Source organism: Akebia trifoliata, chromosome 3 (assembly GCF_017979445.1).
Source record: "Akebia trifoliata isolate Shusen 1 chromosome 3, ASM1797944v1, whole genome shotgun sequence".
Lineage (NCBI taxonomy): Eukaryota > Viridiplantae > Streptophyta > Magnoliopsida > Ranunculales > Lardizabalaceae > Akebia > Akebia trifoliata.
Window position 1 is genome coordinate 899,926 of NC_141377.1, and position 10,476 is coordinate 910,401.

General features: G+C 34.7%; 1 long non-coding RNA gene across 4 annotated transcripts in view; it reads right to left on the minus strand.

Moving 5' to 3' along the window:
• LOC147405347 (uncharacterized) overlaps positions 1–10,476 on the minus strand; it is a 35,933-nt gene that overhangs the window by 21,218 nt on the left and 4,239 nt on the right. For all 4 annotated transcript variants that reach the window (XR_015175903.1, XR_015175902.1, XR_015175901.1 and 1 more), the window contains exons 2-5: positions 7,983–10,246; positions 6,679–7,857; positions 3,755–3,872; positions 335–392 (exon numbers count right to left, since the gene is read on the minus strand). This is a non-coding gene — a long non-coding RNA (uncharacterized LOC147405347). The remainder of the gene's footprint in view (positions 1–334; positions 393–3,754; positions 3,873–6,678; positions 7,858–7,982; positions 10,247–10,476) is intronic.

The following is a 10,476-nucleotide window of genomic DNA, read 5'->3' on the forward strand; positions in this document are numbered from 1 at the left end:
AAAATAACAGTTAGTTCGAAGTTCAACTTCAAGAATCTAGCAAGTTGATTTGGGAACCCTACATCCTATTAGAAAGAAAACAAGATCCAGTAGAAAAGCCACTTAAAATATTGAAGTAAAAAAAAATGAAATACAGGAACATTCTCAAAAGTTGAACCAGTACATGTACATAGCTGAAACATTTAGTTTAACCCAACTGGACTGTGGGTAGTATGAATCCCAATTTTCAAACAATGGGATAAACAAGAATAAAACAAAATTTTGATGTTTGAGTTCAAAGAAATTTAAACTAAAAACAACAAGAAAGTGTTGAAACAAGTATGCAGCGCCTAACCTTGCATCTATGAACACAAGCTTCATGGTTGTTCACAAGTACCCTATCAGCAGCCCATCTGTTGAGGGTAAAAAAGAATTAGTACTATCAACGACTCATCTGACATGAAGCTGCCTGTGAGTCCTAGTGGGGGTATTTGCTCGACTGTGAACATCACAAAGATGACATGAATCAAACCCAAAGTCACATCAATCAGCCGAACAAAGAGCCATGTAACATATTTACTTATTCTTGGTTCTTTTCAAAACCTACGTGGATTTCCTCAATTTACTAGCAGATTTATGTTGAGTGTTGTGTTTATCCGCCTCCACTCCTAGGTGTCACGTGCTCACGTATTGTGCCCCAATTGCGCCTTCCCCATCAGATCGGTATTTTGGGGTAAATGGTTTGTCAACATGGTTTCAAAGTGGTAGGTTCGTATAGGTCACGGGTTCAAGTCGCCTCAAGGGAATTTTCCACCCTTATGAGGGGGGGAATGTTGAGTGTTGTGTTATTCTGCCACCACTCCCGAGTGTCACGTGCTCACGTATCGTACCCCAATTCGATCCGTGACATAGTTGTGCTTCCCCATCAGATCTGTCTTTTGGGGTAAATGGTTTGTCAACAATTTCTTTATTCCTACCCTATTGATTTTTATCAACTCAACTACAATAAAAGTTAGTAATTTTATCAACTCTACTACCATAAAAGTTAGTATTATTAAAACCAAAGTTGAAGTGAGGAGGGTTGTTGTAAGTTAGCAATCGACGACAAGTAAACTTTGAGGAAGCTGTGTTCCAAGAAACATTCTAAATGAACTTTACAACAATTACTATAAAGAAAGTTATTGCAACACACAGATACATATTAGAGAAAGTAATAACTAACAAAATGAAAATTAATTGAGTATGGCTATCATTTTAGGCAAAAGTATATGATCTTACTGATAAGTGATAAGATGGAAGTTAACTGAGTATGGCTAACATTTCAGGTACATGTGTATGATATGACTAATTACCCCCATCAGTGCCACTAGATTATAAATTAAAAAGAAAAAAATAACATTGAAGTAAGAACCATACATCTTTGATAAACCATCAATAGATTCTCCACCAATCAGTGGAGAAAAGTGGTGGCATGCAATATATAGAAAAGTGGTTGCATGCTATAAATGGGGAAAAGAATTGAGTAATGGACATCAAATGAAAAAATACACAAGGATTCACACCCAAAATCAAACAAAATTAAAAAATCAAAGTCATCCTCACATGAGATTTTCACTCAAATTAATCTATCCAAGAAAAAAATATTTTCACATCTAAGCTTTTCAAGGCATGGCTTGAGACAAAATTGAACTGAGGAACAAAATTTCTTCAATCAACCCAAAACTGTTAGGGAAATGCTTTTATGATGATGACGACAATTATGACGATGATTATAATAATGATGATGAATGGATATGACGACGACGATGAATGATCAAAGACTTATCCCACAGATTTGGGTGAACTAAATACATCTTGTTCCTCCACTCAATTATGTCATTTAAAATGAGTTCTTATACACTTTCACTATCTCAAGCAATGTTATTTTGAGTCTTCCTCTCTCTTCTTTTAGAACCATCAAATTTCATGTCATCTAACCAAGGGGGTTGTAATTGATCATTGTTGACTATTGTTAAATGTTCTCAAAATTACTTATATATAAGTTACTAGGCTTGGGATGTGAAATCTTTTGTTAGTGGTTCACAATAATTGAAAAAGAAAAATGGTTTGGGATGATTTTTTCAATATGCTGAATTCTAGCATTTTCTGTTACAAATTGCTTTCTCATAAAATGAGCCAAGATATTGTTCTTTTCTCACCCGAGCAGATGGAAGAGAGATATTTTCAAATTAGTTAGTTTAGATGAGAAAAAAATTCTTAATGGTATCTCTTGTGCACAGTTTCACAATCTGTTGTCTCAAGTGTTAAAGAATCAACATATTGAAAAGAAAAAAAAAATGGGTTTCAAGATAAAATAGAGAAACTTATCTGGGGCTTTATTGAGGGATATTGCTGGGAATCCAGCCATGCTGATGCAGCTTATCATGGTATCAAGGTTCCAAACTCACTCCATCAAACCTACGCAGCCTCCCATCGATATAACCCTACTAATTGCAATCCTCCCAATTTTGTTTGGAATTCCAATACACCATTAATTCTGCTCCTAGTTTCTTATAAGCTAAGAAGTAATCTAAGGCATTTAGATTAGCCATCACCCCCATTTCATGCAAACAAGTATGCTTATGGCTAATATGGCCTTCAGTGATGGTTGTGGTTGTCACTATAATGCATTTTTCCGTCGCTAAAAGTTATGGCGACAGCCACAATTTTTGTTGCTGAACGTCGGTGAAAGCTTGGAAGCAAATTCATTCAGTGATGACCAAAGTTCTAGAAAAAAAATGTCCCTATTACTTTTTTGCCAGAAAAAAAAAAAATTGGAAAAAAATTTCTGAGATAACCCTATAGCGACAGTCAATTTTGGTCGTTGCTAGTTCTGGCTGTCACTATAAATATTTTAATTCAAAAAAAAATTTAGTTAAACTCTTTGACTTTCTGCAATTCATTAAACTCTTTGTTAATGTTTGATGGAAAGACAACAATAAACATATCAAACGCCTCACACCAAAAACAATAGGGATCAAATACAACACAAAAGACCCACCACCCATCTACAGACAATAACCCAAAAAAGAAAAAAGTTTTGGGGGTGTTTAGTACACTACATCACACTATAAACAGATAAAACTAAAAAGTGATCAACTTTTGACGAATTTACGATATCGGTTCACTGTTCATTTTAATTACCAAAACGTGAACGATAACGAATTCTGAGGTGTTTATAAAGTGACTATTTCGCAGTCGTTCTGAATTTTTTTTAAACGTGATTGTTCACGTTTTGGTAATTAAAATGAACAATGAGCCGGAATCGTAAATAACTCATTTTCAGCCCACGAAATAGAAATTCACCCATTAAACTACATCAAACAGATTAAACCTATCACACTATAAACAATAAGAATCGCAATGATAACAAAGAGCTACACCCAACTTCAAGTAAAAATCCAAGCAAATAAGTTGGGGGTGTTTGATGCAATTCAACATAGGTTATGACAATCAAAGATAAAACAAAAAACCCATAACCCATCTTCAAGTAAGAATCCAATATCGAACCTCCCTATGACCTGTGAAAGTTGTTTGTTAGAGTGCCTGAAAACATTGAATTCTCAATGAATAATAATAAAAATAATAGAATCAAAATTACAAGAAAACAGAAAACCTGAATGGAGGAAGCATCATAATTATAATAGTATATAATGGTCAACTTACAAGCACAATAATGTAAACCCCCAGCAACACAAGTTACTAAAAAAATAATTGAAAACAAATTGGTACTTACCCTCCTATGCAAACAGATTCTTTCGAACTCAATAACTTGGCTGCAACATCAATGTAGTCAAGAACAAAATTTTGATCACCAAGTAGTGGCGGAAGGGGTGGATCAAGGGACAACTACCCTGCAATAAGAAGAATGGTTGGCAAAAGTGCTGAATGAACACTCCAAAGACAATTCCTTAGAGAGAAACCTCAATAAACATTATTGCATGCATGCATTTCTGTAGCATGATCTCCATGTGAAATAAGAACCTCTCTGACTCAAAATCTAGTTATGAATATAAAAAAATAAGAGGCTACACAATCGGAACATTTCTATAATCAAGATTAAGATGTATGACCCGGCTGGTAAATATCAGGTGGTAGCCACTACCAATGTGGTCAACCTGTTTACAATGTCTTTTTAGGTCACTAATGATGTGTATACATTTTTTTTAACCACGTACAATGTTCCCCATTTTTCAGTATTGGGCTTCCTAATTTAAACCTGCAAAATTGTCACTTTAAAAAACTTCGGAATCGTTAGAGTTCTTGTTTAGGTAATTAAAATGAATAGTGAGCCGGAATCATAAATTCATCAAAAGCTGGTCACGTTTTCCTAAATATTCCCTGAAATTTTACTATCAAATTGTTGTATGATTTAAAGGATGCAAAGAGATTACAACGTTAGTGGTTCACAATGATTGAGAAGAAAACAAGTTTGGGATAATTTTTTTCAATAGTTTGAATTATACCATTTTCTGTTATAGATTGCTTTCTCATGCAATGAGCCAAGATACTGTTCTTTTCTCAACTGAGAGGATTGAATAGATAAGAAAAATGTCTTAATATGACTAAAAGAAACTTGACTTGTTATCTCTCTCAATTTAATGGGATGTCACCTGCCTCCATCGCCACTGTAGAATCCGAGGATTCTCCTTGGCTTCACCATTGCAGATACCCTCTTCAGTTGCCTCTCTCTCAATTTAAAAGGAGGCTTCCTCGTTACTCAACGTTTACAACGGTCATATTGCTCCACATTCTCCAATGGATATATTTGTCCATCATCAAATCCACGTTCACAACGGTCATATTGTTCCACATTCTCCAATGGATACATTTGTCCAACAGATCTCGTTGAATCCACGGTCATACTTAAAAGTTGGTTTATTTATGATGGAGAATGAGTTTTATACTCGTCTCCGGAAAAATTAGGGCCGCAAATTGGGTGAGCCAAACCCCTTAGACTACAAAATATCCATAACAGAAGTCTAATTTAGCTTAGCCTCCCACCTTAACTATGTTAACAAAACTACCAGTACATCGACAACATTGTCCACAGTTGTACCATCAAGCTTTCTTGGTTCAACACTCAATCTGATTGTCATTACCTTTTTTGAAGCTTCATGAGGCCCAATAAATCCAAATATTGGGGTCTGCAACATCAATCCTATTTCTCCATTCAACTCTGTCTTTAGATGTTCACAAACTGATATGAATTTCTCCAAATGTGGGAGACAGAACAAGTTACAATGTCAATGTTGGGAGAAAGGAAGCAAAAGGGCCATCTTTGTATCATATACTTCCCAGAAAAGATCCTTTCAGCTCTAGAGTTATGTGTACACAAAACTGTTATGAATTGCTCCCAAATGTGGATTTGTCTCCAAGACGGAACAAGTTACAATGTCAATGTTGGGAGAAAGGAAGCGAAAGGGCCATCTTTGCATCATATACTTTTCCCAGAAAAGATCCTTTCAGCTCTAGAGTTATGAGGTATATGAATATCAACAGTGCATTTCCAACATAAAATTCTCTAGATTACTAACCATGGGCATGGGGTGTGAAGTCTTTTGTTGATGAGTCACAATGATTGAAACGAAAACAAGATTGGGTAATTTGTAATAGAATACCCTTAAGAAGGCACCAAATTAAACAATTTTTCTTCCTATGATACAAAACATACCATAAAGGAGGTAAACAATTTCTTAAAAGGTACATACTCCATTATAAATTGATGTAACTTCATCAATATTAGCTACATATGCACAAAATAAAATTAGTTGAGTACAATTTTCTAGATTACTTGTGCAGATTACTAGGCGTGGGGTGAAGTCTTTTCTTAATGATTCCCAATGATTGAAAATAAAACAAGATTACGTAATTTGTAATAGAATACCCTTAAGAAGGCACCCAATTTTTCTTTCTAAGATACAAAACATAAAATAAATGAGGTAAAAAATTTCTTAAAATGTACATACTCCATTATAAATTGAGGAACCTTCATGAATATTAGCTACAAATGCACAAAATAAAATTTGTTGTGTGCAACTTTTGGATATTACATGCACAATTCTTCCAATCGTTTAGTCTAAAACTTAGCTACAATTTAATGTGAGCAAATAGGCTTACATAGTTGAAACATTGAAAAGAAGCTAAATATGCAAACCTCAAATCATGAAATTCTAGCAAGGAACACACATACACATAAGTGAAACAAATAAACATAAACTACACAAGTTGAAAAAAGTTGCTCAAAACCATCAAATCTTAGGCTCTTCGCAATGCATTGTAAGATCTAAGATTTTCCATGAGCTAAACTACAAAATTAATTTGTAAAACAATACCCAACATTGAAGAAAAATGAATTAACATTTTCCCAATGATGGTGTTAATGAGTGATGCCAAAACATGAAAAAAATCCATTTGAAATCAAATCAACATGAATATAAATAAAATACTTGTGCCAACAACAAATTTTACATAGTCCAATGGAAATTTTTTGGTGACAGGTACACTTTAGGGAAGTTGTATTCCAAGAAACATTCTCGAAATTAAGCATTTAAATGGGGAATCATAGTAAGTTCTTGCAATACTTAGATATTGGAGAAAGTAATTGCTCATCTGTTGCATTAGCTTTGAAATTCAAAATGTAAAATAGCATTCAATTACCTATTCTGCTATACATCTTCTAATAAATCTATCAACAGATTCACCACCAACCACCATCATTCTATTTGCGATCACAGTACTTGCATGCCATATAGAGAAAAGAGTTGAGTGCTATATAGAGAAAAGAGTCGAGTAATGAATTTCAAATAAAAAATACATAAACACCGAAATCAAACAAAAATAGGAAATCAAAATCATCCTCATATGTGATTATCTCTTAGAATTTCTAAAATCAAGGGGAAAACTTCTCATAATTTAGGACACTTGTTTTTGATATTTACCTACTGATGATCTCAAAAACAGGTGAACTATAGGACACTTGTGCTGAGTTCATTAATAAATTTAGGCCTATATTGATAAATAAGAAGGCTAATGAATCACCCTAACCCTCTTCACATTACTCTTATCATTTTTAAGGTTGAGAACATTCTTTGATTGGATAACATTGAAATTTGGGTGATCTCAAAAACAGGTGAACTATAGGACACTTGTGCTGAGTTCATTAATAAATTTAGGCCTATATTGATAAATAAGAAGGCTAATGAATCACCCTAACCCTCTTCACATTACTCTTATCATTTTTAAGGTTGAGAACATTCTTTGATTGGATAACATTGAAATTTGGGTGAATTTCCAATGCGTGAGCTTAATTTGATAAATTTACGGTTCTGGCTCACTATTCATTTTAATTTCCAAAACGTGAATGGTAACGAATTCAGGCGTTTTGAAGTGACTATTTCGCTAAAAATAGCGAAACCTATGAGATAGTAACTTTAACCTGCGAAATAGTCACTTAAAAAAAACTTTGAATTCGTTGCCATTCACATTTTGGCAATTAAAATGAACGGTGAACTGGAATCGTATGATTCATCAAAAGTTGATCATGTTTTTGAAAATATTCCTTGAAATTTACTATCAAATTGTAGTATGATTTAAAGGATGCAAAGAGATTACAACGTTAGTGGTTCACAATGATTGGAAAGAATTTTTTGTTATAGATTGCTTTCTTAGGCAATGAGCCAAGATACTGTTCTTCTCACCTGAAAGGATTGAAAGAGAAGTGTTTTCAAATTAGTTAGTTTAGATAAGAAAAATGTCTAAATGACAAGAAGAAACTTAACTTGTGCACCAGATAGAGGCCATGGATGTGTTTCCCTGGTTCAAAAGTTGTTGTCTCACCTATTAAGGGCATGGACAAAACAGATAGAGATAAAGATCAATAATACAAATGACATGGACACTTTAGATGGAAAATCCTAGTCAAGTTTTGAATTCTTAGAAAAAATTTCTTTTGGGACCCATACCTGTTAAATCTGGGAATCAACATATTGCAAATACGGATTTCGAGAGAAATGAATTGTTCTGTACCTGCAGATCCAGATGCTTACAATTAGTAATCTCTAATGTAAGTCATATGTCCTCATAAATTTCTAATGCAACTTGTGCTCAAATTATTCCATGGGGCTTCAGCATGATCTCTTCAATTTGTCTACTTTAAAGCCATGGAACTCCTCGGTACCATCAATGTCGAAGTCCAAACCTACTCCATCAAACCTATGCAGCCTTCCATCTATATATAAACCAACTAATTGCAAGCCCTTGGCTGCTCCAATTCTCCTAATTTTATTCAAAGTTCTGATATACGATAACTTGCTACTAGTGCTTAGAGGCTGGGAAGTAATTTGCATTCAGATTAGCCATAACCCATCTAGAAAAGGTTAGTAATCTCCCCCCAATAGATGTCGTTGTGGCGCACTCATTCTGCATACGTATCCCATGGTCATATAATTCCAAACAGGCAAGCAATATGGAGCTGTTCCAGGGATGGATTTATCATCTGTGATGGTGCGCCACCATATTGATTTATCAGGTGAGTACCATATCCTACTACCAGTTCTTAGAGGCTAGGAAGTAATCTGCATTCAAATTAGTCATCATCCATCTTGAAAAGGTCAGTAATCTCCCCCAATAGACGTTGTGGCGCACGCATTGATTTATCAAGTGAGTACCATATCCTGCTACCAGTTCTTAGAGGCTAGGAAGTAATCTGCATTCAAATTAGTCATCATCCATCTTGAAAAGGTCAGTAATCTCCCCCAATAGACGTTGTGGCGCACGCATTCTGCATCCTTTGGAGAGAAGAGATGGTCAATCCCCATGCTTGTGAACTACGTATCCCATGGTCATATAATTCCAAACAGACAAGCAACATGGAACTGTTCCAGGTATTGATTTATCTTCCGTGATGGTGTGCCACCACGATATTGATTATCAGTTGAGTACCTTATCGATGCATGGTGGTCCAGCACCTTCACCATGTGATTGTTGTGTGGCAATCAGATGATCTTTTTTCTTTGTTTGGAGAGGAGGGGTTGATGACATTTTAGCCGGCTTCATTGGTCGCACCCTTACAAAAGACATCAAGCAGGAGGTAAATGAAGTGAGAGAAGGTGGTAGAAACAGTGGCATCCTAAAAAGATAAAACCCAAAGATCGAACCTGCACTCAATCTTGCATGAATAATTGAGAAGTTTGGCCACTACATTTTCCAATGTATGAACAATCAGCGGTCCTCAAAGTTGGGTTAATTCAAGAAAAATCATTACCAATAAAGCTTGAAAGTGACGTTTTGATGACAGGTCCCATCCACTTGTTACTAGATTTTGATTTTGGCACTGCCATCATGAAGCTTGTGCTTGGAAAAAAAATGAGAAAATGAATGAATTAGAAAAATGTAGAGTGTGACAAGCAAGCAAACATTTCAAATAAGGAGTGGAGAATGGATGCGTCTATCTTTTCATCCAATGCCCTAAAAACAAGTCAGGCATGTTACTAACGTTACCAAAAACAGATAAAAACATGAACTGGGTAGAGGCGAAAGGAACCTTGAATAAAATGGTCATCACCTTATAAACAAGCCAACCTTCAAAAGTTTGATAATTCTGACATTAAAGGGGAGGCCATAGAAAATGTTCCTAAAAATCAAACTTAACTGTAACCAAACACAACTTCAGAAGATGAGAGCATCTTTCTAATGGTAAGAATACCATAAAAATTTTACAAGCAATTATAAATCCTCCCTGTTCTATGGTCTGAGACAAGATACAGAAATATTTGATCATGTGTTTTTTTAATCTCCTTTCTCTGCTGCATCATTTAGATTAAAAGAAAAAAAAAAAGTGGGGTTGCTCTTGCTCTCTAGTATGAAATTGAATTCACTAAATGATCGGTCATGAAGCAAACACAAGTCACATCAGCATGTTTTAAATTTAAGAAGGCTTGATTTTTGTAAGACAGTTGAAAAATAAATACCTCAAATTATGATATAATGGAAAAAATATATATTTTTCAACTAGAAAGACTTCACATAACCCAACCCAAGACTGATATATTGAACACCAATCTTTAAAGACATGAAAGAAGAAAAAGGATAAAAATTACTTTTCTTTTGGACATAACAAACCGTTGGATTATTGAAGGAAGTATCAAATACCGATCATATTCAGAAACCCATTGCTTTCACTTCTTGGCCTCTCTCTGAGATTGTTGTAATTAGTTCAAGGTTTAGCCTACAAAAATAACAGTTTGTTTCAAGTTAATCTTCAAGAATCTAGCAAGTTGATTTGGGAACCCTACATCCTGTTAGAAAGAAAACAAGATCCAGTAGAAAAGCCACTCAAAATATTGATGTCAAAAAAATGAAATACAGGAACATTCTCAAAAGTTGAACCAGTACATGTACATGGCTGAAACATTTAGTTTAACCCAACTGGACTGTGGGTAGTATGAATCCCAATTT